The sequence below is a fragment of the Athene cunicularia genome (assembly GCF_003259725.1).
Source record: "Athene cunicularia isolate RWA chromosome 3 unlocalized genomic scaffold, athCun1 chr3_part1, whole genome shotgun sequence".
Lineage (NCBI taxonomy): Eukaryota > Metazoa > Chordata > Aves > Strigiformes > Strigidae > Athene > Athene cunicularia.
This window is the reverse complement of record NW_020799097.1, coordinates 17,517,756-17,539,283: the sequence shown is the minus strand read 5'-3', so window position 1 is coordinate 17,539,283 and position 21,528 is coordinate 17,517,756. Positions and strand designations below refer to the sequence as shown.

General features: G+C 37.9%; 1 long non-coding RNA gene across 1 annotated transcript in view; it reads left to right on the top strand.

Annotated features, from left to right (window-relative positions):
• The window catches only part of LOC113478333, a 125,209-nt gene that overhangs the window by 91,242 nt on the left and 12,439 nt on the right, over nt 1-21,528 (top strand). The window contains exon 2 of the long non-coding RNA XR_003398039.1: nt 11,714-11,842. This is a non-coding gene — a long non-coding RNA (uncharacterized LOC113478333). The remainder of the gene's footprint in view (nt 1-11,713; nt 11,843-21,528) is intronic.

The following is a 21,528-nucleotide window of genomic DNA, read 5'->3' as shown; positions in this document are numbered from 1 at the left end:
TTTGCTCAGTATAAAGCTGGGAGAAAGGAGGAAGCGGGTGGGGGTGTCACCCTTGGTCCTCCGAGGCAACCACTACGTGTATCAGAGCCCTGCTCCTGAGAAGGGCCAACAGTGCCTGTTTATGGGAAGTAGAGAATAAATCTGATTTCTTTTTTTTTTTTTCTTCTGCATGCGAATCTTTGCTTCACTTTGCTTATATTAAAACTTCATTTGTTTTACCCACAATGGTTGTTCTATCTTATTTTCTTTCCCCTCTTTTCCCTGTTGAGAAAGAAAACAAGGGGAAGGGGGGGAAGTGATAGAGCGACTTGGTGGGTACCTGGCATTTAGCCAAGGTCAAACCACCACAAGGACACAGGTGATTCCTCCTTACTTACATCAGTTTACATCTGCACCATCATGTAAAATCACATACATCTACAATCTGTTCTGAATTGTTTTTCAGAAAAAATTAAACAGCCTTTCCCTCTCTTCTTCCCGTCATAGCAACCACCAAAAAGAGGTAGGGATGCTTTCTGTATCCTGGGCACCTGCTCATGACAGATGACCTTTCTTGTTGCTCTTTGCAGCTGAACTATCTCCTTCATTATCAACACGAAAGGATGTTTAAATTCTGGATGTTTAAGGCCCAAAATCTGGAAAATTGTTTTGTTCCCTGTTTGACTGCAGATTTCCTATATGACATTAGACAAGCCACAGAGTCTTTCTTTGCTCCAGTTTCCCTTCTATAAGAGCAAATGATTTTACTTGCCCCTCTCAGCAGCTTTAAAGATTATGACACACTCAAGGTACTGCAACAACAGAGGGCACACCAATCCCTAACCCATGCATTTAGGGAGACAGATAGCTCCCCAGTTTGTCCAGGAAAGTCAGAGAAACTGGCCGTTCATCAACACAATTGGAAGAGGAGGAAATAAAGGCAGCTGGTGCATGAGGGTCTTCAGTGGTTATGGAAATGAGCAAACAGCTACTTTGCATATGCCCATTTCAGGCAAAATTCAGGAACCCATTTTATGACCAGTCAGGTCATGTTATCTAGTCAATAAGCCTTTGCATTCATGATTATTTCTACTAGGAACCCACAGATATTATACAGAATTAATCCAAAGGAAACAGCATTCATCCCATCAGAATTCTCTGCTTAACATATATTCAGTCTCAGGGAGAAAAAAGTAATCATTATATTGCCTGCCAGGTACAAAAGCAGGAAAGTTTGAATGCAAACAAGAACATTTGTTACCAGTTAATGAATGTAACTATTTGCTGTTCATCATTTTTCTGCCTCTCATGGAAGTTTCAGGCATATGAAGAGAGAGTCAAAACGACTCCAGAAACTTTAGCGATCTGTCACATACCGCAAGTGTGAACAGTCAAAATGATCAATGTTTGAACATGCCATGTAATGGTAATTGACACAAAAGGGAAAGGTTTTATCCATATTGAATAATTAAGAATAACCAATATATTGGCAGGACTGATTTAGTGCTGATTCACAGACGAGGAAAAAAAAAACATATTCCCTGAATCATTTATTCACCATGACTAGGTCTGTCATATCAAACCACAATGCTGCAACAGCATTTTATAAATGAACATTGATTTCCATCAAGCATTTCGTAAAATTTTACTGCATAGTTAGGCTTCTGACATGTGTTGCTTCAGAAACAAAGCTCAATGACTATTTTTCAGACTAGAGTCACAAATCTCATCTTCCAGATGGAACAATGGATCTAGGTATAGAATCAACATGCCAAAGTGCAGCGGTTTTCAATGCAGAGATTGATGTGACTGTGCAGCCTGTATGCCTATCTTTAAGGTTGGATTTTCTTGATTTATTACAAGTTCAGAGAAGATGAATAGAACATTTCACTAAATTGCATCTTAAAATATATGGTTGGTTATACATAATACAGCTATCTAGCAGAATATATTCATTATAAAGTACAAGCCTGTCTGTGGTTTCGTTACTTTCAGGTGTTCTGGTTTTCCTCCTTGCTGACCATTTTGACATTTCTCTCAGCTTTCTCCAGTTTAAATATCACATGTGATTTCACAAGCAGTGTTTGGTATCATCTAGGTAAAGTATCTTCTATGTATCTTTTTCATAGATACATCACTGATTAAACAATTCCTTGTAAGAATAATTCCTTTTCCCTCTTCCTTTGAACTGTTGTATTCAGCACAATCCATTTCCTAATCACTGTTGTCATTTATCTCTTCGTTTTACCTTGTCACCTACTTAATTCCACTAGAGGCATTTCTAACATCTCTGTCTAATAATCTCCGCTAACAATGCAGAACACTATTAGCATAATAAGCATTTCCCATCTGCACAAATGAGACTCCTTCTCATCAGTCTGAAAACTAACTACTGTACATAAAAATAGCCGGGAATCATTAGAATTAAAGACAGAACACATTCCCCTGCAAACAAGCTTCTTCCCTCTCTCCTAGTGATAACAACTTCAGCTGTCTTTGTAATAGTAAAGTATGCAAGTCCAGAATTGAGTACAAGGTCCCAGACATCCATACTGTTTAATGTTACTATGATCTCTTGCACAGTTTTGAGCTAGGACAAACAGCCAACAATGCCTAAACTCATTTTAGGGGTGTAGCACAAACCATGGGCTCATCTCAGAAGAGTCACATTGTTCCATGCAAGGGTGGAAACAGTTTGGCTGTATGCACTATTCATACCTCTATACCACACCCCTGAGTATGATGCAAACCCTATGAAGGAAGACTTGCCAGGGAATGCACTTGGACATTGGACCTAGACTCTCTTCTGCATGGATACCTGCAAAGATGAGCAATGTTTGAACAAAATGAGGTAGCATCTTTCTGCACTTACCATCTTTAGAAGCTTTTCTATGAAAAGCAGAGGCATAGGTGTTGGCAGACCCTTATATTTGTGACCTCTAAGACAAAATCCTTCCTCACAGTGTCAGTCAGGTGACAGCCATCAGCCATCACAGGTCCCATCTCATCCCATATTTACCTGGCTTTAATTTGGCAAAGTCCTTGATCTGCATAGTTATTTATACTGTCTGTATCGCAATGGATAACCCCATTCCCATTGTTTTGGGAGGGCTTGGCTTGTTCAAGGAGATATCTGGAAACCTCAATACATGACCAAGAAAACCTACTCTTTTTGACCATAGGCCTCTACAGTTTCAACAGCATCTCACAGAAATCAAAGGAATGTGCTGGCAAGTAAGTAACTAGAGACACAAATAGGCCTCTTATTAATGTCAAAGTAGTCATGTCTGTGTAAAACAGATGCTTGTGTAATATAGCCTCCATTTTTTTAATGCAAGATGGGTTTTGCTCCTGAAAACTTTAATTAAGTATAAAACCAGGTTTCTAGCCATACCCCATAACTGCAGAAAATTTCAGAATGTCTTTGGATTTGGTCAAACCACGGCTTTATGCTTGCCTTCATGTAAGGGCATGCTAAACAGATTATTTTTTTGCATTGGTTCTAACCACATTTGCAGGCCTACCACTTCTCTCTAAGTTTCAAAGTATTCTGAGTCTTTCTTTGCTATCAGGTCATTGATGAGAAACATGTAAGTATGGTGTATTTTTGAGTGTAAATGGCGTAACACCCAGGGAAAAAAAAAAAAAAAAAAAAAAGAGGATAGGCAAGGCTATTTTTCCTCCTCTAGTTCCTTGATCTGCTTCATTGCATGTGTGCATAAACAGCTGTGATGCCCCACTGGAGCGGTGGGAGAGGAAGGCCAAGAATTAGGACTAGGATTGAGGGCAAAAACAGGGCTACTTCAGTCAACTTCCACTTTAGAAAGCTTTCAAAAGCTAAATTTTAGGCCTCTAACTTGGATCATAGTTTTGGTTTCTAGACCTTCCTCTAGTCTGGATTTGTTGTATAATATCTTTCAATATGCTATGAGGTGATGTATATCAGCTCTAATTATTTCATTTTATCTGTTGCCCATTACATTTCAACAGAAAAGCCCTTACCAAACCAAAACCAGCTTTAATCTTTCTAGAACAGTGTTACTTTCAGCACATACTCTCTAGCACCCAGTTGCAGTGAATGGTGAGGATTTATTTTTGTTCTTCTTTAATGGTGGTGATGATGGTCTCCATAAATAAAAGACATCTGTAAATAAAAAAGTCATTCTGAGGAAAAAGAAAATTTTGCCTCATGCTGCATCCTGCTTTACCCACACATACAGTTCTGTCCAATACATTTTTCTGGAACACCTATTATTTTTGTTAGCTTTGACCAGGCTAAGAAGGAATTAAGAACACAGAAGGATTTCACAAGTTATGAAAAAGAAAATGCAAAAAAAAATATAATAATACAAGGTCACTGAGTAAGCAATGAGCATTTCAGTGTGTATCATTAGATTCTGTCCTTTGTGGCTGTACACTTGCCTCTATTTAAGGGCAGAGATAGGAAAAAAACAGTTTCTTTAAAATGTTGCAGCTGTACTAGTAGCTAAAATCATCACATGTCTTCAGTTGAGGCTGAGGGCCTTGCAGAGCAACTGAGATTGTGGCCTGCAAGCTGCTGGAAAGGAAAGGCAACATCCCTTCAGCTTCACTGTGCCTGCAAAGGATCCTTCTGCACATCTACCTCTTTGCACTGGTTCCCTTCAGACCACCACTGGCCAGACACTGGTGAATTGTGTGGCACCCTTCAATGAGCAGTGGAACAAGTGAGATCATTTTGAAGAGTTTTAGATCTTATTTGGCCTTTTTGAGGTGATCGTTTCTGATGGAGATTTTATTTTATAATTATACATAAAAGCAGAAAAACACAAGAAATAAGTACATTGTTTAAAAAAGGCTGTGCCTATGCTGCTAGACTAGAACTGGATAATGTAGACAAGCTCTGACATGTGTTCATCTCTACTGTTTTTGTCTATCATCTGTCAAAGACCAGGCACAGATGAGGAAAGAGTATATGCAAGGGTCTATTGGCAGTCAGGGTGAGGCCACCCTGCTATGGGGTAGACACTTCAGCCATAGGGATACGATGCCAGTTAACCAGAGGACCAAAGAAGAGGCCCTGGCCTGTTTCATTTGCTACTTTTGGTGTAGCTAAAAGTCTACAGATCCCTAGTCACATCTGACTTTGTGTCTGAGGCATGCTCCTGGTGCTTCTGGTGCCCAAGGTGCAGGTAAAAGAGGCAGACGGTTTGGCCTGCTCTCCCCCCAGAATATGATGTCATTCAGCTCAGGAGATACTGCAATTCGTCTCATCATGAGAAGTGTCACTACATAATTTTTGCAGATTATTAAGGCACTAGAAACCATGATTGTTGATAAACTAGAGGTTTGTGTCATATGCCACATATTTTCAGACTGGAGGAACAAATTTTAAGTAGAGAGACTCTTCAAACAGTAGGTGGAAAACACAAGGATTTAAATCAGGAATTGGATAATACTAAGCAGCTTTCATCTAGTTTAATTAGAGATAATGTTTTTTCTTAAACATAAAATTGAATTTCTGGAAATCAATTTAAAACTGTGATTTTTTTTAATTGAGGAAAATAATTTTGTTTCATATGTGGAGAACAATCCCAGGCTATAAAACCTAAAAGAAAATTTCTTTGTTAGTAGTAGTTCTGACCCACATCTCGGGTTGGAAATACCTGATTAATATTTTTCCTAACAATTAATTAACAAGGATCCATCAATTATTTATTGGTATCAATAATTGCCAATTTATAGATCTGTTGTCATCAGTTTTAAACAAAGACAAAACCTGAAATTTTTCTACATCTACAATATACGATAAAAAATATTTTTTCCTTAAAATATAAAATAAAGACTACCACATAGGCTGTTGAAATTGTACTTCAAACCCCACATCCTTATCAATTTGCTTATAGGCAGACTAAGGTGTTTCTTTATTTGAATTTCCCTGAACTCTAAGTTCCTGAAGGAAATATTTTGGTTTCTACAGGAACAGTATGTAGAAATATTTCCAGCTTTTAGACACATTGTCCTTACAGGGTGTCTGTTTTGTTTGCACTCATGTACATAAACACACAGAGACTATAGATTAGTCTTATATATGAGACCAGTGAGAGTACATGCTATGATAAAGAAATATATATTGTGTGTATGCACATTTGTGTTGAATACAGACAATTGTTTTCTTTTTTACTTGTTTTGCTTTTCAAGTACTGAGTTATTTGGATGCTGGGTCAAAGGCTGCTTGATGTAATATCAGACTGGCTGCAAGAGAGACAACTTCTTGGACAAATAAAGACAACAGGATATTTTCAAATCCTTTAAAACATTTGTAAAAAATGTTTAATATGCTTTTTCTTTTGTGCTACCTGATAGAGACATATGAAGAAGTTATAAGCGTCAGTGGTACAATTCTTCTGAAGATATTCTTGTTAAATAGCTACTGACACTGAATGTCCACACTTTTGTCTGCTTTCATTTCCTGTACCGCCTGCCTAAGGAACAATAATGAATGTTGCTAATGTAAAAACACTGAATTTTACTAGAGTAGAATATTCAGCTTTGTATCTTTCACATGTAATAATATATCTTACATACATGTATCTATATCTTACATATATACACAATAATTGCATATATGTAACTATGTATAATTTTAGGTCATCTATTGTCATATTACCATGTCATATTACCACGAATTTATCTTCTCATGGGATTTTACTTCGAAAAATCACCAGTTCTGGGATCCTGAATAGCTAGATACACACAACAAATAGATATCTAAAGGACTTCTGAAAGTATCTATAAGCTAAACTGGGTGATGTGACAAATTCTCTGGATAAATGCATGATTTAACATGTTGAGTGGTGCTTTGTATTTCAACACTATTTTCTCAATAGGTTGTTAATGCTTGTTTACATATCAGGGATTTTTTTAGTTACATGTGCCTGAAAAGGGAGAATATTTTTATGGCTTTGCAGAGTAGACATCCACCCCCTCATTTACAATCACTGAGATGGAATGTGGAGATACTGAATTCAGTGATATTTGGTTCAGGCCCTCAGACTGTAATTGGACACGCTGAGATCTCTGCTAAAAAAAGTTCCTTAAGGCAAATGATGCACTTCAGAGGACACAACCTAAATACGGCTTATAGGGCTTTTAGGAAAGCAGAAGTTTGGATAAGAGAGCTTCTAAGACACATGCCTTTCTTCTTCCTGAACAATGTGAACATTTAATTTTTCCTACACATCTCCTCCTCTTCTACTGCCTGTCAGATAAAAAAAGGCTCACAGATGGTTTTGTGGGGGAGATAAAAGACCCTCTTTTAACCTCTCCCCACCCCCCAAATAACTGCATATCCAATGCGAATTTATCAGAAGCCTTATGTGAGTTTCAAAACTTTTGCCAAGTCCACATTTTCTGTTTTACCAAAAATCTAATTTCAGATTTCATTCTTTTAATTAACAGATCACAGATACTACTTTAATTAATTATGCTCTACCAAATTAAATCAGCTAGATGTGGGTGCTTGCTTTTCTGCTGAGCTCAGTTGGAATTACACTATCAGCACAAATGTTCACTGATGGAGAGGACCTGTCTGCTCTTATGACGAATGGGATCATTCTTTAGAGCATTGTGCTGGGTTTAGCTGACCAGATCTCTTCTAGGCTTACACAAGGGCAAGAAAACTTCCCTAATTAATTCCACAGCTAAGTGCCTAATCCAGCTCTACTAAATTCAAACTTTAACCACTGATTTCAATGAGAAGTTGAAATTGATGTCAAGATCCCCCACAACTATATTTCCTATCTAGAGCATGTACACTGTCCTTCAAGCAAACAGAACAGACATCAAATTCAAAATCCTACAGATGTTCCCCCAGATTTCAGCAATATACAGTATTACAGTGTTACACTACATAAGAGAGCTCATCCTTCCCTCAAGACTTTCACCCGTGCATTTTTCTCATTACCCCAGAGCCAGGCTGATGTGTTTAATACATAGTAAGTCAGAAGTGCCTTTTTTCATGACCTAATGAAAACATTAACATTTATTCTTGTTGTGTGCTCATTTATTTCACTCTTAACTGTGGGTCTTAGAGTAATGCTCAAAAATCAAAGACAACAGGAATCCCAAACTCAGCAAGGATGTCAACAGTTGAAATAATTCTTGGCACACAGTGAATTAAAGCATGGGAGCACTTCAGATGGAAATTCTGCAGTTGAAAACAAGAAAAGAACCATAGTATAGTAAAAGCAGCTTAGGTTGGAAGGGGCCTCTTGTGGTCATCCAGTCCAACCTGCAGCTTACATCAGGGCCAGCCAGATCAAACTGACCAGGGTCTTGTCTAGTCTGATGTTGAATCTCCAAGGAAAGAAATCTGACAGCCTTTCCCTAGAAAGTGAGGTTTCTAGGACCATATGTTTATTCACGGAACCACAGTGGAAGAATCTAGGACACTGGTGATATCCTTCACAATCACAGAATTGTCTAGGTTGGAAAAGACCTTGAAGATCATACAGTCCAACCATTAACCTAACACTGACAGTTCCCAACTACACCAAAACAACAAACCAAACCAAAAATCCCCACGGAGGGGGAGCTTTGAGTAATCCACTCAAAGAAACAGTGGTGGGACCTCCCAGGGGTTTTGGCAGGGTGCTGGGTGGACAGAGAAATTTTACCTCACCTTCTTCTTTTTGTGTGGACCATCACAGTCTTTTATGTCGTTTGATATTTTATCTTAGAGGTTACCAGTTCTGTGGCATGCTGAGTGCACCAAATAGATGTTTTATGAAGTCATCTGGACTATACATCGATTGACTGCACTTATGGCAACTGGACCTGATGACCCAGATGGTGTCCTGCAGGTCTCTGTTCCTAGCTGAATTTGTAAATATTAACTGCACAAGTAAACCACTACTTGCATGAATGACAGCTTGTTTTTCATAGCCTACAACAGCATATTTTTGCATGTGAAATTACCTGCTTGTGACAGCACAGGCATGTTTTGCATGCATATTTTATGAGAGCTGCCTTTGAAAGATGGTCTTTGGATAACCTATACAGTCCTCCTGGAAATCCATATAAATGACTTCTGTTCCAAGGGTAAATATATGCAAATGAAATAAAGAGGTCCCACCCTTCTTACAAAATTTCAGCTTCACACATGTCAATCCAAAAGATGCATTTTGCTTATCTGTTTATTAGAGGAACCACACAAAAAATGAAAGGAATGTTACATACCTCCTGTCAGCCTGTTCTCTATGTAAGCATGAAAGAGATGACAGAACAGAAAAGATTGTCCAGTCCTTCACCTGCAATTAAGGGTTGAGAGGATTAGGTCACACCTAATTTGCAGATTTGTTTCCATCCACAGTTCTATTCTCTACTATAAATTACTTAGATGCTAAGGAATTGAGTAACAGTGTAAAAGAGGAATGTGCAAGAAGTTAGGGAAGATAAATTAAGGGGAAGTTACAGAGTAAGCATAGTATTTAGCAAGACATATGCCCTGGGCTGCTTAACCTGCTCCCCAGGCCCCCATTTCAACATGACTTTGCAAGCACTGCTGACTATTTTGTTTTATTGTGGACCATGTAGATAGTAAATGGGAATGGATGGGAGATATGACTTGTCATATGTGATATGTGATAGGTGATGGAGGAACTCAGTAGCAAGAGGAAAGCAATAAAAGAAAACATATTGTTTCTTATGTTCCTCAGTCCCACACTAAAATACTTCATACTTTCTGAATTTTGTATAATGTATTATGTCAATTTTCAAAGAACTCTGTCAGAATCTACTTGTCAAGTGAATAAGGGAAGTATGGCATGATACAATAGCAATGAAGTATGGCATGACACTGCATCAATACACAAAAAAGTTGGGTTTTATTCCTTCGTGAACAAGTAGGTGGCCAGGAACAAGTCACCCAGGCCTTCTACTCCACAGTTCTGCACCTGCAAGATAACAATACCTCACTGAGATCTGTAAAGAAAAAAAATGTTGATTACAATGAAAGTTCTCTTTTACCTTTTTTACAGGGAAAAAAAGTGAGGTATGGTAGAAAAATGTCCTTGACCCCAAGTTGAAAGAACAGGAAAACACTTTTTATATGAAAGATAAAAACTGTGAATAACATGTTTCCCCATCTTTCCTCCACCACACTAAACATGCCTTTCATACTCTTAACAACTGTGTGGTGACAGGCAAGCCTTTCCTTTGTCTATCCAGGGAGTAGATTCTTAGCATCACTTCCTCAATGACCCCCCTGCTATTTGCTGCCTCTCTCAGTAGAACAGACATGGAAGATGAAGTGCAAGAGTAAGACTCCAATAGGCTTTGTAAGACTTTGCTTTGGTGTCCAAAGCAATTCCCTAGCATGCCTTGGCTGCAGGAAACTGCTTCATACAATCTGAGATACTGGAGCAGGAAAAAGGAAGTGCTCTCTTCACACTGATAGCAACCTGCACTTACAGACAAGTTATGAGTAGTCCCACTGACTCCTGTGAGATAGTGCAGATGGCTAAGGTTTCAAAAAAACCTCCTGTCCTGTTTGCATGATGTGGAATCCAATATTATTATGCTGACTGAAGTCTTTATAAGCATCCTGATAACGGTCATACTCCAGAAGCCTTGACTTTATCTCCTTCATGGCCCAATCCAAAACCCACACAGTCTAAATTCAACACTCACCCAGTGAAAACAACTCTCTTTAGAGAGGAAAGCTAACAGCACTGAAGGAGACAAAGAGCGGCTGGCTCCCACCACTCCATTACACTTCCATGGGTTAAACTTAGCATGCTTTGCCATTTCTGTAGTTCCAGGTACTAAATGCAGTTCCATTTCTGTAATTCAAGCTATTAAGTACATTCGCCATCTCATGACTTCTGACCAAATGGCATTTGTCCAGATACTTTACAAATGTTCGTGGTATACCTCATCAGGAATAATGAGATCAAACTTAAGTTCATATTCAACATAGGAAATATTTTGTAGAGCACATAAATACTATAAATAAAACATTTAAAACATGATTGTGCTCTGCTATACCTCCTTTCAATGCAGTTTTAATCTCAGGGACATCCTGCACTGATATTATAATTCTGAAGATTTGTAAGGAAAATGGGGGGAAAAACTATGTAGCCTGGAAGGAAACTGTTACATAAATGTGGGGAAAAAATGCAGCAGAATCAAGTTCTACATTGCTGCAACTGTTTTTCTAACTGTATGAATATCCAGAAAGATACTTAGATTTCTCTCCTTGTTATAACAGATTAGGCTAGTGTTTTGATTCATAATCTCTGATATATCTGTTCCTTAGTACTTTCTGGTCTCTAGTCATTATTAAAGTATGAAATAAAGCTGAATTACAAAAATATCTACAGACATAAAAATAATCAGTATTCTTTAATGAGGGATGAAATTTTTTTCAACTGTTTCCAAAATTAACAAGAAGCCCCCACACACAAAAAAAGCTATCTTGATTCCTACTTAAAAATATAAGAAAAAGAAGGGATGTAAAAAGACCTCATTTAGTCCATGCTCTTTCCTCAAGGATTTTTGATAATTATTCTAAGAATAGAAATGCCAGTATAATTTTGAAATCTTTTGTTTCTGACAGTTGCAATATCTTTTATTGATACATAAACTGGCTGAAACTATCATCTGCAATTTAAAACATCCAGGATTTAGTTTGTAATCATGATATTTTGTGAAGGAGTTCTGTAGTGTGAATTGTCTTATTCTGGGCCCCCAGTACAATGGAGACATGGACACACTTGTGCAAATCCAGCGAAGGACAATGAAACGATGAAGGGACTGGACCATCTGACTGTGTCTGTTCAGCCTGGAGAAGAAGAGACTCATGGGAATCTTATCAATATGTGTAAGTACCTGATAGGTGGGAAGTAAAGAAGACAGAGCCAAAGAAATCTCATTGGTCCCCAGTGAAGGGTTAAGAAAGTTGTGTGGCTGTGGCATCACCACCAGTGAATAAAGGGGAAGGATCACTCACCTCCCTCTATATGCCGGCAACACTTTTCCCAATGAAACATGGGAGACCAAAGCTGGCATGAAACTGAAAAAAGCTTGCTCAATTTTGGTTCATCTTCAAATTGGTGTCTCCCAGGACACCCAGGTCCTTTTCTTCTATGCTCCTTTCCAGCTGGTTGGACCCCAGCAGGTACTGGTGCACGAGGTTACCCCTCCCCAGTTGCAGGACATTGCACTTCTTGTTGAACTTCATAAGGTTCCTGGCAGACTATTACTCCAAGTGATATTTTCAGCTAGAGATATCTTCAAAAACAACTAAAAGAGTTTGTGATTCATTATGATTAAGATTAAATAAGATCTCCATATTTTATGTTTGAGAAATATAAATTCTTCTGTAGAAACGGTATATGTAAACAGGTAAATGGAGGAATAAGATCCAATTTTTCTTTTTCAGACACAGCCAAATAAAATTAGGAAACATTTACTGAATTTAAAATGCATCAGCTTCTTAATGATATTCCATGATGCCCTTGATGTCACTAAATGAATTTACATTAATACAAAGAAGAAATTATAAATAAATATTAAAGGCCACACCAGGTAAGAATTCACATCCAGCCTTCCACCCAACCATGGACAAGGTAGGTAGTCCCTAAAGCAGTTATCCACAATATATGAAGTCTGGCTTCTGGTGTTCCTCTCCTATATAGATTACCTACTTGTATTAGATAAGCTTTGTAGCTCTCCTTTCTTTGTCCTCATTCAGATTTTCTATTTTCATAAAACTTGCAGGAATACAATGTCCTTGAAATGACTATTTCTCAGTCAAATATGATTTAAAAATAATAATATGTTCAAATGTTAATGTATGATACATAGTCACACTTAAAACACATTAATTAGCACAGGGTAATGAACCAAAACTGCTCTGAATGGTATTTGTTTAAATCTATGCTTCAGAGCAATGATGTGTACAAGATTTTCCCAGAAAATACTTAAGAGGTAAAGAAAACATCCTTGCTTACTAATTCAAGCTTACACTATAAAAACTAGTTCTCTCTGTAATCTGTTTCACAAATGATCTAAACCAAGTAACCCTAAACATGCTTTAGCTGTAAGTAGTTGTGTTTCATAGTACTTCAGGAAACCTATCATATTGATTTAATCGTGCTAATAAAGTATCCGGGCAATGCTGACATAAATATAATCCTTGTTCAGGGCTAAAGTTTACCTAGAACGGTTGAAGATAGAGCTTTCCCTGATTACTGATTTTTAGGAAAAGCAAAAATATCTGTGGCAATGACTAATGTTCATTCCCTTCTGCTCAGTCAGAATACAAATGAGCTGACCTACAAGGCAAGACAGATATGCATGTTTATCCAGACTTCTGCCTGTAAAGGTATTAGATGGAAATTTTCTCATATTTAAACAATCATGTGCAGGACTTACAACTTACGGTATTTGTTAGTAGCAATTAATACTGGGATCATCTGCTTCCTGACAGCCTCTGGCAGTTTGTTAGGAATTTTTGGTATTAATATACATTTTAAAGGTTAAAAAGTCATGTAATAGGCGCACATTTGATAGATGTGTGGATATATATTTAGAAAAGGAGTGGAAAATCCTAGCAAAATGATAATTTTTTTAAAAAAAAAAAAAAGAAAAAGAGAGAGAGAGAGAGAACACAAAGGAAACCTCATCTTTTACTGTGTTCTCTACTTTTGCCATCTCTATTCATTCCTATGTGGTTTTGCAAGCCTGGCTGAAGATTTGTCAGAGAGAGAGATCTTATCACCAGGTTTTGTGCTTATAGAGACTTAGAAAGGATGAAGATTTGGACTCCAGAAAGACAAATCACAGGCAACTATTCAGAAGGAGATATTACCTGGTTACAAATATATGTCTAAAACATAACCAGCTAGTAAATATAGTTTTCTTATTTATTAAAAAGCATTTCCATGCTTAAATGTCTTACTCATTTTGTATCTGTTACTTAATTACCTTTATTGCATTTTATATCCGTTTCTTTAAACCTGGACAACAATTGTGTGCCATTACTGATAATAAATTATAAAAGCATAATTATTTAGTGAAAGGAAAACAGATGTTTTCCCTTATTTATATCCCTTCTTGTGATATGGCTTTGATAGAAAGAAAAATTAGACCAAGTGTGAAGAAACAAGACAGGAAACTGGCCTAAGATTTCTTCTCATATGTGTGTGGTTGAGGGAACTCGTAAGGAGGATAAGGCTCTGCTTTGGTTTTATAGCAATAAGATTTGCAAGATGCAAGTCTGTTTAATAGAGAAAGCTAAAAGCACCCCTGTATGGATTTAAATAGCAGTCTCATCTGTTCGACAAAAATACACCTTTCTTACTACTGTGATTTTGATCACCTGCTGTTCTCCAATTAAAGTATGAACAAGTAAAAGGAATACAATATATTTGCATGTGAAATGCAGCACAGTTACAGACAGAGCTTTTTTAAGCAAAGATCAATTTGGGAAGAACAATGTGTGTCTGTAGTGTACAGCAAAGATTCCTTTATTCTTCTGAATTGAGAAAACAAAGTGCTGGGAGATCTATTTTCTTAATGAAAGAATTCTAGGATGATTTGCCACCCACCTGGGACTCCCAAGTGGCATGGTGAGTGGAAGGCAGAGGAATATTGCGTGTGATAGAAGCAGCTTAAAGAACTGTTGATGGAAAGGACTAGTCCAGAACTTAGAAAATACAGGTGATATTCTTGGTTTTATTGCCTACTTAGTGTAGAATGAGAAATGGTATTTCATGACTGTGTCTCAGTTCTATCTGTTAATTAAGGATTTTCTTTGCTTTGTGAGCTACTTTGGTCTAAAGGTGCAGGATAGTTACTGATCTATTTCAGTGGTTTACAGAGAACTTGCACTGTTCTTAATACATACCTGCTTTGTTTCACAAGTTTAATGTTTTACATCCACAGAACTCAGGAAGGTAGAAAGAGGTGCATGGAAATAATATCCTTGTTGTTACAGGAGAGAGAACTAAGCTGCAAGGAAGTGAGGTGTCTGCCAGCAGCCATTTCAGCCAGGCAGTCAAAAATGGCAGCTGCATCCCCTAGTATCCAATGAATGCCCCAATCCATTAGATCGTATCTCTGTCACGTAATAATAACATAGCTCTAACACAAGTTAATGCACAAAGGAGGATTCAGTCTCATATCAGTCCTGTTTTCTTTTGGATAACGGAATTATCTGTGCTTTCAGTGCTGCTGTTCACAAAAAAAACCTTCGAAAAGCCAGGATGTTTGGAAAAGGAGTTTAAAGCAGTTCAGGAAAAAATCGCATCATTTAAGGTTTCCAAAGATCTGAGATGACAGGAAGCTGTCAGGGCACCATGGGGTCCTCATGGGGGTCCGGCAGAGCAGGGTCTGGTAGCCGGGGTCATCCCACCATTGCAGCCAGGAGCAGGGCAGCCAGGGAGCACAGACACAGGCACCTCCATGGGGACAAGGACAGGCCAAGGCTGGACCAAGACATGGGCCTGGCTCCATGGGACCCATGGCCTGGTAGAGCAGGCCTGTAGGAAGCTGGAGACTAGCCCTGTATGTCTGGGCCAGGGACTGACAGCCCTGGGGGGCTGACATGGCGTCCTGGGCTATGGGGTCAAGCTCAGGGGCACTGGTTAGGGACACTGGGGGCTGGTAGTGCTTTGGGGCTCCAGCAGCAGTGTGGGTGTTAGGCGGTTTGCTGTGAGCCCTGCACTGGCACAAAGCTGTGCTGAAATGCACTGAGGAGTTCTTTCATATCAGCCCCATTTATTAGCTGCAACCCATTAGTCTCATTCGTATTTTAAACCACTCAGCTCTAGCATCTCTGAGTGCAAATTACTGTTATGTTTGTTGTTAATGAGTGAGACAACACAGATCTCTGCTACCTTTTCCCATAGGCTTGTGAGATTTTTAGCATGACCTTAAACTTTGCCTCTCTAAAGGTTAGAAAAGGAAGTAAAAATATATAGTTCTTTCAAGCATCCTTCAAAATAATACAGCCTACAAAATCACTAATTTTTCAGGCTCAAGACATTTCTTTCACCAGCTGATCTGCAAATTCAGCCCTGAATTCAGAGGTTTCATGTTAGCACTGTTGCAGTAACTACTGTGAAAACAGAGGTAAAGCTGGAAAAATTCAGCCTTGAGAAACAATCTAGCAATGACCACTGGTGTCTTGAGGCAGAGTGAAAAGAAGGTATTCCACATGGATCACACTGCTAACTTGTTATATTTCCATAAATTCCAGTGCACAAGGTGTGGGGTTTTACCTCATTAAAACTGGTGTAGACATGAGGTCTGATGGTCAGTGGCAGAGGCAGGAGCTGAGACCATACTTCCCAGCAGAGTCACGCAACACAACCACCCCAGTTCATCTGACAAAGGCTAACCTTCAACAAGTACTTTTAAATAAGTGTCCTGAATTTGGTGTAGGTAGCTCACAACCCAAAGACAAGCAGCAACCTTGTGCAGTAACAAGAGCAGAATCAATATTAAATTTGGGAATGAGAGACAGGGGCTGATGGATGTCTAATCTCTTGGTCCCTCTACCCTTATTGCCTTTTTCCAGCAGATCTGGAAGATGCATTTGGGTCAGGTTTTTTTTAACATACTACCTTAATGAGAAAAAGAAAGAAAGAAAAAAAAAAAAAAAAGACTGTAACCACTGACCAGATTCCAGCAGTGCACCTTTTGTGAGGAGACACTTAAACACTCAAGAACTAAGGAAATGTAGCTTTTTAAGTAATCTAGTGATTTACATCCTCACCCACTAAAGTAAATGAGAATTTTGCCATTGATTTCAAAAGAGTTTTATCAGGTACAAGTGCTTTTAGAGAGTGCATTAATATCATGGTGTTTCTAATGACAGGGACAACATTTTCTTCTGAAGTAATACTTTCAGTTACATCTGGTTAAAAATTCTTCAATAGATTATTGTCCATCAAAAAATTACAGATTTTTCATAAGTCAAATATTTCAATGTGATATGCCAATTCTGACAAATACAGTTCTGAAAACAAAATGTCATTTTTAATAGGAAAATTCAGTTTTTACTTCCAAATTACATTTTTAACTGATTTGGTCAACTACAAATGATACATTAAGCATTTCATTTCCAGAGAAATTTCAGACACTTCTTCTATATTCTTTTTCTTCATTTTCAGAAGAGAAAAAAAATTACAGATCCAAATAAATTTGTAGCCTTACATAAGAAAGCCACATTTCAGCCAATCAAACCATACCACCTTTTGCTTCTGATGATATAGTACCTATGCTGGATTCTCTTTTGATTCATATTTACTACCTTCATGATATTGCTGGATTCCCAGAGCAGCCAGGATAGTGACATTTTACAGTGAAATGCAGTTTAAACTGCATACCAAAGATGAAAAACTGACATCCACGATAAATATACTGCAAACTGAATCTGCATTTCTAGTTTTGTTCTGTTAAAAAATGCATGGTGTTTGCAGCACTTACATGACAACTGCATTTATTTTGCTCAGGCGAAGTTAGTTGTATTTCAAGATGCTAAATCCAGTTAAATATTTTTCCACTCATTATTGTACTTGAAATAGTTCACTTCTTAGCTAATAGGATCCTATTGCATACAAACATTAAAAAAAAAATGGGTTTAGCTTGTTACATTTTCAGGCCAAGAGGTGATTCTTCTTTTTCGAGGTTAAAATTAATTCTTTGAGGAAAACAGTTATGTATTTCTTCAAAGACAAAAAAAAAAAAAAAAATAGGAAACATTCAAGACTGTTACTGTTGCTACTCTGTACATATATGGAGTATATCTATAGATTGGAGAGTAAGTAGTGAGTGAAGATCCTTCCAGGAATTATAGATATCCTGTTCAAAGATTTAGGTAAAATAAATTAATAAATAAGTAGCACACGGTATGCTAAGTATTAACCTAAATGGTGCCTGCATACTAGTGTATAATTAGGCTCTCTGTAAAAATACATATTAGCAGACAATTAGGAACTCTATCTTTAAGAGGCCTTCATCAATCAAGTCATTCCATACAAACGGTAAAATTGTTATCTGCAAGAATAACTCAGAGCCAGAACCTGAATTACATATGTGGTTTTCATCGCTGGAGAAAGGCCGTATACTGTGTCCTGTCTCTGCAGAAAAAATCTGGTAGTTCAGCTGCACACCCAAGCCATAGAGACTTCCAGAAGCAAACAAGAACTTCCTGTATGAGTGGGTACGCCACATACCTTTCTGTTGACACTGCAGAGTCCAGCTACTACAGTCCTTACGCTACAGTCTGATTTAAAATAGGAGCCTTTTTTTTGTTTGTCTTTGCCATTGCCATCAGGGTCATGCCATTGACCCAGTTCCTGCAGTGCCAATAGAGGTCTCTTAGCACCAGGCTAAGGGCCATTTTGTTTGGGGAAATATTACCATCTCTCTTCTTCAACCTTGTCATCTCTGCTCCACAGTCCCAGTGATAGTGCCAGTTTCAAGCCCTCTCAGCCTGAGCTGTGGGCTTAAATTCCCAGAGGCTAAATCAACCTTAAACACTTGCTCTCCTACCTGTGCTCTGGCAAAAATTGGGTAGTACCACGTCACTTTGCTGAACGACGTGGTTCGTATAACACAGGGGCATGTTGGCATGTTGTCCCAAACTCTTCATTCTGTATGTCCTTTGATAGTTTTGCTAACTTTAAACAAGATTTTCCTGCCAGAGAAACAGTTTTATTTTTCAAAAGAAGGTACATTTCTAGTTATACGACTGCTTGGTTGGTACGCATTTCAGTCTTCCTTAAAAATAAATAAATAAATAAATAGACAGACAACTAGCATAATGACTCATCTATTAAAGCAGTTCTTTGGCTGGCAGAGTTTTGGGGAAGTTTATCTATAGGTGTCCACCTCAAACAACATCAAACAGCACCTGTTTTCTCTTTACTCTTTATTCCATCCATCCAATCGCTGTAACCAAGCTCTTTCCATGCACTCAAGCACTCTGCATGCTGAATGCTTTTACTAACATGAATGAACCATGTTCTGCCTGACACCTGCATATTGCCAAGACATATTTTTTTATTTCTTTTTAAACTTGGGCTTTAAAAGTTTAAAGGAGAGGGCGAGGAAAAAAAAAAAATCTTAATTTTCATTCAATTTTCCAAGTATCTTTTGGACTACCAGTAAATTTCGTCATTACAGATTTGAAGAAGGAAGGATGATTTTAGTTCTGTTCAATCCTGTCTATTTTTCTTCTAGCTATGACTTTATTATTGCACATTGCTTCAACATAAACACACTGCAAAAAATAATACCAAACACCAAGATATGCTAACATAAGAAGATAAAAATGGCCATCTCAGCTCAGCCTGCAGGTTCATCTAGCACAATAATGTCACCACCACCAGCCAATAGAGCCTGAGAAAGAACTGAAGAGGGTAAATGTGAGTCGATGTGTTCTCAGGTTAGTTTTACAACATCCAGTAGCAAGGCGTTCAAAGACTTAAAGTAGGAGTTGACATCTTTGTGTTTAATTGTTCTGATGAGCGTATGTCCCATTAATTTGTCTAGCAGTTATTTGAACCCAGGTACTTCATATTCACTTCCATTTATTATATATTTCAAAGGTGTGCAGAGTAACAGAATTAATGCAACTTTTTAGCAAGTCTGGGAACTCTTCAGTTGATAAACTTTAGGCATATGCACACCATCAGAAGATGACTCAGCAGAACTCAGCTCCCTGCTCTGGATCACATGCCCACATTGTGGTTTAAGTCCTGTTTCTGCACCACTCATCCACAGCACTGTCTCACAGGCAGTCATAAAGAAACAGGTCTCCCAAATTCCCAAATCCCAGTCAAGACACACACACACACACTTTAACACACCTTCTTCTCTAGCTTGTTGTAATGTCATGCTGGATCAAATCCCTATGAAATATCATAAGCTGGGTTTTGATCATGGTCTTTCACCACCACAGCACATACAGATATTGCTTGTGCCACTGGACACAATACGGCAGTAAGAAATCAAGGCAACAGAAACAATATTCATACACACAGACATGTTTCTGCATACCTCAAGGAGAATATTAATATATGGGTTCGGTGCTTGTATGTGGCAGACTGGAAAAATTAAATAGAGGTCATACAAGCAATATTTCTGTTGGCTGTGATAATTAAGGTATGCCTTTGTCAGAAAAACTGGTTTTCCTCTGAGCACCACAAACAAGCAAGCATGCTTGATTTTCCTGATTTTCTTTTCCTTGAAACTGTAAACTTTCACAACCTTTTATTTTGACTAGAAAGGGAGGTCTCAAGTCAGTATTGACATTTGCAAAATGTTTTCCTCCTTTATCTTGCAGAATAAGTTGTATTTGTATTTGTGGGTCCCAGACATTTTTTTATCATTTCTAATGACTTTCTGCTTATTGCTGAGACACAATGTTTTTATACGTTTCAAGAAATTACGGAACTGAAGAGCTCTCACAAGCAGCCACTTTCATTTATTTGGGGGAGCAGGGAGGAGAAAAGTGAGATTCACAAAACATATTACAGAGAAGATAAGACCATCTTAAATTTTTATTAAAAATAGCTAATGCATATTTTTAGAGCATCCAATAATTTTACATCACTTGGCCCTATGCACAATGGCCCCAACAATACTGTTGACTGTTATCGTAGCATAACACAGTACTTTTGAGGAAGATAATGGACTCATGATAATTACCAACACAATTAGACTCACAGCGAGGCCAGTGTTCTCTCCCTCCTTTAACAAGCAGTTCCTCATCCTCCTTTCAAACATACAACTCTTTACTTTAGGCTTCTAGACATGAGGGGCCGCACATAAAGGATTCATCAGGAAGCTTGCCAAAGTATTGTAATGGGAGGTAAAAGCCTAATTGCCTCACAGGTGAATGCCTCCAGTATGGATCTAAGCTGCAATGTCTTTAAAAGAACTCAATCAGTTGTTTTAATGTCATTATGTTTCAAATTTTAAGTGCAGACACTTAAGGAAAAGAATTCCCCAGTTCAGGTCTATCTAGTAGCTCTTTATGTTTGAATGACTGACACCTGTTAACTTAATTAGGTAATTAGTTTACTTTGAATTATTAAGGGAAAGATCTGAAATGATAAAAGCTATAACAGAGCTGGAGGGCTTTATTATTTTTTCTCTTTCTTTTCTGGTTTAGCTGAAAAGATAAAGAGTGAATGCACAGAAACATATGGTTCTAACCTTCTTGAAGATAGGCCTATAGGGGATTTTTCCAGGCTTGTGAAGTCAGCTCCAGAGTGATGTTATCCATTTTCAAACATTTTCTTTCCCTGTTTAGCATTTTGAGTTTTCACAGACTTCTTAGTCTCAATGGTTTTGATAGGATTCAGTCATTGATTTATTGAAGTATTTTAAGAAAAGATCATTCTACTGTTTTTTTCAGTTTGGCCAAAACTGGGACAATACTGCAGTTTTCATAAGGTGGAGACCTATTCTCATGAGATTTCCTAGCCGATTTTCATAACAAAGAAGTTGCTGAAAAACTTTTTTGTGCTGCCTGAACCAAACCTTTTG